This window comes from Opisthocomus hoazin, unplaced genomic scaffold (genome assembly GCF_030867145.1).
Source record: "Opisthocomus hoazin isolate bOpiHoa1 unplaced genomic scaffold, bOpiHoa1.hap1 HAP1_SCAFFOLD_81, whole genome shotgun sequence".
Lineage (NCBI taxonomy): Eukaryota > Metazoa > Chordata > Aves > Opisthocomiformes > Opisthocomidae > Opisthocomus > Opisthocomus hoazin.
The window spans coordinates 32501-40000 of record NW_027448990.1 but is presented as its reverse complement, the minus strand read 5'-3'; positions in this window follow the sequence as shown (position 1 = coordinate 40000).

Here is a 7500-nt window from a genome sequence, read left to right as displayed (position 1 = left end):
ACCTGTCCTCCCCGCCGAACCGGTCCCGGGTAGACCGGTCCTCCCCGCCGAACCGGTCCCGGGTAGACCTGTCCTCCCCGCCGAACCGGTCCCGGGTAGACGTGGTGGCCGGCCGGGACTCGGGATCGGGGGCGGGCGCGGTCGGGTAGACCTGTCCTCCCCGCCGACCCGGTCCCGGGTAGACCTGTCCTCCCCGCTGAACCGGTCCCGGGTAGACGTGGTGGCCGGCCGGGACTCGGGATCGGGGGCGGGCGCGGTCGGGTAGACCTGTCCTCCCCGCCGAACCGGTCCCTGGTAGACCTGTCCTCCCCGCCGAACCGGTCCCGGGTAGACGTGGTGGCCGGCCGGGACGCGGGGCGATGGGGGGGGCGCTGTCGGGTAGACCTGTCCTCCCCGCCGAACCGGTCCCGGGTAGACCTGTCCTCCCCGCCGACCCGGTCCCGGGTAGACGTGGTGGCCGGCCGGGACGCGGGGTGGGGGGGGCGCTGTCGTCCAGACCCGTCGGCCAGACCCGTCCCCGTCCCCGTCCCCGTCCCCGTCCCCGTCCCCGTCCCCGTCCCCGTCCCCGTCCCGTTCCCGCCCCCCCCCGCCACCCCCTTCCGCGGCACCAACCCCCCCCGCAAGCAACGGGAAGGGGCGCAGCTTTCTATCAGCTCGGCTGAAACGCCCGAAGGCGGGGCGGCGTCTGTGTTTCAAAAGCGGAAAAAAAATAAAAAAGCAACAAAAACCAAAAAATTCCCGCCGCCCCGCCCCCCCCCCCCCCCACCTCCCCCCGTGCAGGCACCCCTGCAAACGGGCCTCCGGCACGGCAGCCCGGCCGCCGCACCCCCACCCGCAAGCCCCCCCCCACCGCCGCCCCGGCCGAGAGCGCACAAGCAGCCCCTGCCGCCGCCCCCCCCCACCCCCCCCCCGGTGCGGGCACCCCTGCATACGGGCCTCCGGCACGGCCGCTCCGCTGCCCCCCCCCACCCCGCCACCCCCCCACCGCCGCCCCGGCCGAGAGCGCACAAGCAGCCCCTGCCGCCGCCCCCCCCCCCCCCCCCCCCCCGACTCAAACCTCAATCTTCTCGGAAAAGAGGCCCCGTCCCCAGCCTACCTCAGCGCAAGGCTCCCCGCCTGCTCCTCGACCCCGTCTCTCAGTCTCTGTCTCCCCCTTCTGCCGCGGGGAAGCGCCCGCCCCTTGCCGGCGGGTGGGCGGGGCGGGCCGGCTCGGGTTCCGGTTGCTAAGCAGCAGGGTGGCACTCGTTGACCCCGGGCGCCGCTCCGTCTGCCGATGGGCGGGCCGGTGCTGGCTCTCAAGAAATTTTTGTAACTGTTTCCCTGCTCTGCTTTGGTTTTGTTTTTTTTTCTCGCCCACCGTCAGAACCGATGCAGAGTAAGAAAGCCTTCAGCGAGACAGTCCGGCCAAGCTTAGCGCCTTCCACTAGATACGGCGAAGTCTCGGAAACGGGGGGTGGCGAGGGGAATTTCAGGCGCGCGCCGCCTCCCCCCTCCTGCACCACCCCCCCCCGCAAGCGACGGGAAGGGGCGCCGCTTTCCATCAGCTCGGCTGAAACGCCCGAGGACGGGGCGGCGTCTCTGTTTCAAAAGCGGAAAAAGAAATAAAAAAGCAACAAAAACCAAAAAATTCCCGCCGCCCCCCCCAACCCACCCCCGTGCAGGCACCCCTGCATACGGGCCTCCGGCAGGACCGGCCTGCCGCCCCCAGCCACCCCCCCGCAAGCCCCCCCACCGCCGCCCCGGCTGAGAGAGCACAGGCACCCCGCCGCCGCCCCTTCCCACCCCGTGCAGGCACCCCTGCATACGGGCCTCCGGCAGGGCCGGCCTGCCGCCCCCAGCCACCCCCCGCAAGCCCCCCCCACCGCCGCCCCGGCTCAGAGAGCACAGGCAGCCCGCCGCCGGCCCACCCACCCCGTGCAGGCACCCCTGCATACGGGCCTCCGGCAGGGCCGGCCTGCCGACCCCAGCCACCCCCCGCAAGCCCCCCCACCGCCGCCCCGACTGAGAGAGCACAGGCAGCCCGCCGCCGGCCCTTCCCACCCCGTGCAGGCACCCCTGCATACGGGCCTCCGGCAGGGCCGGCCTGCCGCCCCCAGCCACCCCCCGCAAGCCCCCCCACCGCCGCCCCGGCTCAGAGAGCACAGGCAGCCCGCCGCCGGCCCACCCACCCCGTGCAGGCACCCCTGCATACGGGCCTCCGGCAGGACCGGCCTGCCGCCCCCAGCCACCCCCCGCAAGCCCCCCCACCGCCGCCCCGGCTGAGAGAGCACAGGCACCCCGCCGCCGGCCCTTCCCACCCCGTGCAGGCACCCCTGCATACGGGCCTCCGGCAGGGCCGGCCTGCCGCCCCCAGCCACCCCCCGCAAGCCCCCCCCACCGCCGCCCCGGCTCAGAGAGCACAGGCAGCCCGCCGCCGGCCCACCCACCCCGTGCAGGCACCCCTGCATACGGGCCTCCGGCAGGGCCGGCCTGCCGACCCCAGCCACCCCCCGCAAGCCCCCCCACCGCCGCCCCGACTGAGAGAGCACAGGCAGCCCGCCGCCGGCCCTTCCCACCCCGTGCAGGCACCCCTGCATACGGGCCTCCGGCAGGGCCGGCCTGCCGACCCCAGCCACCCCCCGCAACCCCCCCCACCGCCGCCCCGGCTGAGAGAGCACAGGCAGCCCGCCGCCGGCCCTTCCCACCCCGTGCAGGCACCCCTGCATACGGGCCTCCGGCACGGCCGGCCTGCCGCCCCCAGCCACCCCCCGCAAGCCCCCCCCACCGCCGCCCCGACTCAGAGAGCACAGGCAGCCCGCCGCAGGCCCACCCACCCCGTGCAGGCACCCCTGCATACGGGCCTCCGGCAGGGCCGGCCTGCCGACCCCAGCCACCCCCCGCAACCCCCCCCACCGCCGCCCCGGCTGAGAGAGCACAGGCAGCCCGCCGCCGGCCCTTCCCACCCCGTGCAGGCACCCCTGCATACGGGCCTCCGGCAGGGCCGGCCTGCCGACCCCAGCCACCCCCCGCAACCCCCCCCACCGCCGCCCCGGCTGAGAGAGCACAGGCAGCCCGCCGCCGGCCCTTCCCACCCCGTGCAGGCACCCCTGCATACGGGCCTCCGGCAGGGCCGGCCTGCCGCCCCCAGCCACCCGCCACAGGCCCCCCCACCGCCGCCCCGGCTGAGAGAGCACAGGCAGCCCGCCGCCGGCCCTTCCCACCCCGTGCAGGCACCCCTGCATACGGGCCTCCGGCAGGGCCGGCCTGCCGACCCCAGCCACCCCCCGCAAGCCCCCCCACCGCCGCCCCGGCTCAGAGAGCACAGGCACCCCGCCGCCGCCCCTTCCCACCCCGTGCAGGCACCCCTGCATACGGGCCTCCGGCAGGGCCGGCCTGCCGCCCCCAGCCACCCCCCGCAAGCCCCCCCCACCGCCGCCCCGGCTCAGAGAGCACAGGCAGCCCGCCGCAGGCCCACCCACCCCGTGCAGGCACCCCTGCATACGGGCCTCCGGCAGGGCGGGCCTGCCGACCCCAGCCACCCCCCGCAAGCCCCCCCACCGCCGCCCCGACTGAAACAGCACAGGCAGCCCGCCGCCGGCCCTTCCCACCCCGTGCAGGCACCCCTGCATACGGGCCTCCGGCAGGGCCGGCCTGCCGCCCCCAGCCACCCGCCACAGGCCCCCCCACCGCCGCCCCGGCTGAGAGAGCACAGGCAGCCCGCCGCCGCCCCTTCCCACCCCGTGCAGGCACCCCTGCATACGGGCCTCCGGCAGGGCCGGCCTGCCGACCCCAGCCACCCCCCGCAAGCCCCCCCACCGCCGCCCCGGCTGAGAGAGCACAGGCAGCCCGCCGCCGGCCCACCCACCCTGTGCAGGCACCCCTGCATACGGGCCTCCGGCAGGACCGGCCTGCCGCCCCAAGCCACCCCCCGCAAGCCCCCCCACCGCCGCCCCGGCTGAGAGAGCACAGGCAGCCCGCCGCCGCCCGTTCCCACCCCGTGCAGGCACCCCTGCATACGGGCCTCCAGCACGGGCGACCCGCTCTGTCCGCAGGGAGGACAGGTCTACCCCTTCTGCCGGCAGGGAGGCCAGGTCTACCCGTTCTGCCGGCAGGGAGGCCAGGTCTACCCGTTTTACCTGCAGGGAGACCAGGTCTACCCGTTCTGCCGGCAGGGAGGCCAGGTCTACCCGTTTTACCGGCAGGGATGCCAGGTCTACCCGTTCTGGCGGCAGGGAGGCCAGGTCTACCTGTTTTACCGGCAGGGATGCCAGGTCTACCCGTTCTAGCGGCAGGGAGACCAGGTCTACCCGTATTGCCGGCAGGGATGCCAGGTCTACCCGTTTTTCCGGCAGGGATGCCAGGTCTACCCATTTACCGGCAGGGATGCCAGGTCTACCCGTTTTGCCGGCAGGGATGCCAGGTCTACCCGTTCTGGCGGCAGGGAGAACAGGTCTACCCGTTTTACCTGCAGGGAGAACAGGTCTACCCGTTTTGCCGGCAGGGATGCCAGGTCTACCCGTTTTACCTGCAGGGATGCCAGGTCTACCCGTTTTACCGGCAGGGAGGCCAGGTCTACCCATGTTGCCGGCAGGGAGGCCAGGTCTACCCGTTCTAGCGGCAGGGAGACCAGGTCTACCCATTTACCGGCAGGGAGACCAGGTCTACCCGTTTTGCCGGCAGGGATGCCAGGTCTACCCGTTTTGCCGGCAGGGAGAACAGGTCTACCCGTTTTACCTGCAGGGAGGCCATGTCTACCCGTTTTACCGGCAGGGAGACCAGGTCTACCCGTTTTGCCGGCAGGGATGCCAGGTCTACCCGTTCTGGCGGCAGGGAGACCAGGTCTACCCGTTCTGCCGGCAGGGATACCAGGTCTACCCGTTTTACCTGCACGGAGACCAGGTCTACCCATTTTACCGGCAGGGAGGCCAGGTCTACCCGTTCTGGCGGCAGGGAGAACAGGTCTACCCTTTTTGCCGGCAGGGAGACCAGGTCTACCCGTTTTACCGGCAGGGATGCCAGGTCTACCCGTTTTGCCGGCAGGGATAACAGGTCTACCCGTTTTACCTGCAGGGAGACCAGGTCTACCCGTTTTACCGGCAGGGAGACCAGGTCTACCCGTTTTGCCGGCAGGGATGCCAGGTCTACCCGTTCTGGCGGCAGGGAGGCCAGGTCTACCCGTTCTGCCGGCAGGGAGGCCAGGTCTACCCGTTTTGCCGGCAGGGAGAACAGGTCTACCCGTTTTACCGGCAGGGAGACCAGGTCTACCCGTTTTGCCGGCAGGGATGCCAGGTCTACCCGTTCTGGCGGCAGGGAGGCCAGGTCTACCCGTTCTGCCGGCAGGGAGGCCAGGTCTACCCGTTTTACCTGCAGGGAGGCCAGGTCTACCCGTTTTGGCGGCAGGGAGACCAGGTCTACCCGTTTTGCCGGCAGGGATGCCAGGTCTACCCGCTTCCGGCAGGGATGCCAGGTCTACCCGGTTCCAGGCAGGGAGGCCTCGTCTACCCGTTCTGCCGGCAGGGAGGCCAGGTCTACCCGTTTTACCGGCAGGGATGCCAGGTCTACCCGCTTCCGGCAGGGATGCCAGGTCTACCCGGTTCCAGGCAGGGAGGCCTCGTCTACCCGTTCTGCCGGCAGGGAGGCCAGGTCTACCCGTTTTACCGGCAGGGATGCCAGGTCTACCCGCTTCCGGCAGGGATGCCAGGTCTACCCGGTTCCAGGCAGGGAGGCCTCGTCTACCCGTTCTGCCGGCAGGGAGGCCAGGTCTACCCGTTTTACCGTCCGCCGGGTCCGGTGTGCCCGATGTGGCCGCCGGAGCTGCCGGCGGAAAGGGATGCCTCGTCTACCTCGCTCCGGCGGGACTTTGGCTCCACCGCGGTTCTGGCAGGTAGACGTCTTGCCCGGTTCTTCTTCGGAGCTGCCGAAGGGGTCGCTGCTTTGCGCTGCCTCCAGTTACGTCATGGTAAGAGTCGGCGGCGCTCGCGCGCCTCCCCGCTGGGGGAAGACGGTTCTCTTCGAGCCCGCCGGGGCCGGGGACCTCGCTGTCCGTATACTAGGGCAGAGGGCTGGCGCTCGCGGACCAGCGCCATCGAACCGCTGCAGCTACTCGCGGTTCAGCCGGCAGACTCGGGTGTTGCACGGCGGCTGTGGCCGTGGCCGTTCTGCCTCCTACCTATCGCGCACGGCGCTTCCGACTGCCAGAAGCCGCGCGAAGCCGCTGCTTGCCCGCAGGCTCCGGTGGCCGTTGCCGACTGGAGCGAGGGCTCCAAGAGGGGTTTCTCCAGGGCCGGGCCGAGACGGGCGGCGGTCGCCGGCACTCGAACGCTTGTCACCCGCGGCTCAGCCGGCAGACTCGGGCGTTGCCCGGCGGCCCTGGCCGTGGCCGTTCTGCCTCCTACCTATCGCGCACGGCGCTTCCGACTGCCAGAAGCCGCGCGAAGCCGCTGCTTGCCCGCAGGCTCCGGTGGCCGTTGCCGACTGGAGCGAGGGCTCCAAGAGGGGTTTCTCCAGGGCCGGGCCGAGACCGGCGGCGGTCGCCGGCACTCGAACGCTTGTCAGCCGCGGCTCAGCGGGCAGACTCGGGCGTTGCCCGGCGGCCCTGGCCGTGGCCGTTCTGCCTCCTACCTATCGCGCACGGCGCTTCCGACTGCCAGAAGCCGCGCGAAGCCGCTGCTTGCCCGCAGGCTCCGGTGGCCGTTGCCGACTGGAGCGAGGGCTCCAAGAGGGGTTTCTCCAGGGCCGGGCCGAGACCGGCGGCGGTCGCCGGCACTCGAACGCTTGTCACCCGCGGCTCAGCCGGCAGACTCGGGCGTTGCCCGGCGGCCCTGGCCGTGGCCGTTCTGCCTCCTACCTATCGCGCACGGCGCTTCCGACTGCCAGAAGCCGCGCGAAGCCGCTGCTTGCCCGCAGGCTCCGGTGGCCGTTGCCGACTGGAGCGAGGGCTCCAAGAGGGGTTTCTCCAGGGCCGGCCCGAGACGGGCGGCGGTCGCCGGCACTCGAACGCTTGTCACCCGCGGCTCAGCCGGCAGACTCGGGCGTTGCCCGGCGGCCCTGGCCGTGGCCGTTCTGCCTCCTACCTATCGCGCACGGCGCTTCCGACTGCCAGAAGCCGCGCGAAGCCGCTGCTTGCCCGCAGGCTCCGGTGGCCGTTGCCGACTGGAGCGAGGGCTCCAAGAGGGGTTTCTCCAGGGCCGGGCCGAGACGGGCGGCGGTCTCCGGCACTCGAACGCTTGTAGGGCCGGGGTTTGGGAGTGGAGCCTGCCGTGGCTCCCCCCCCCTCCCCACGCCCGTTAACAGCAGCCATCCGCGGGCACGTTGCAGAGAAGCCTCTACGGCAGTCCGGCTCTGCCGGTGGCCAAGCCGCGTTGGGCTTCTGCTGTCGACGCTGCCCGCTCGCTCGCTCGCACGCAGGGCCCCGCGCCTGTGCTGCCCAGCCCTGCCCGAGGTTCGGGGTTCGGGGGCCGGCGCGTGCGGCCGTCGCTGTCCCAGGAACCGTGGCCGTGGGGCCTCCGCTTCTCCTCCGTT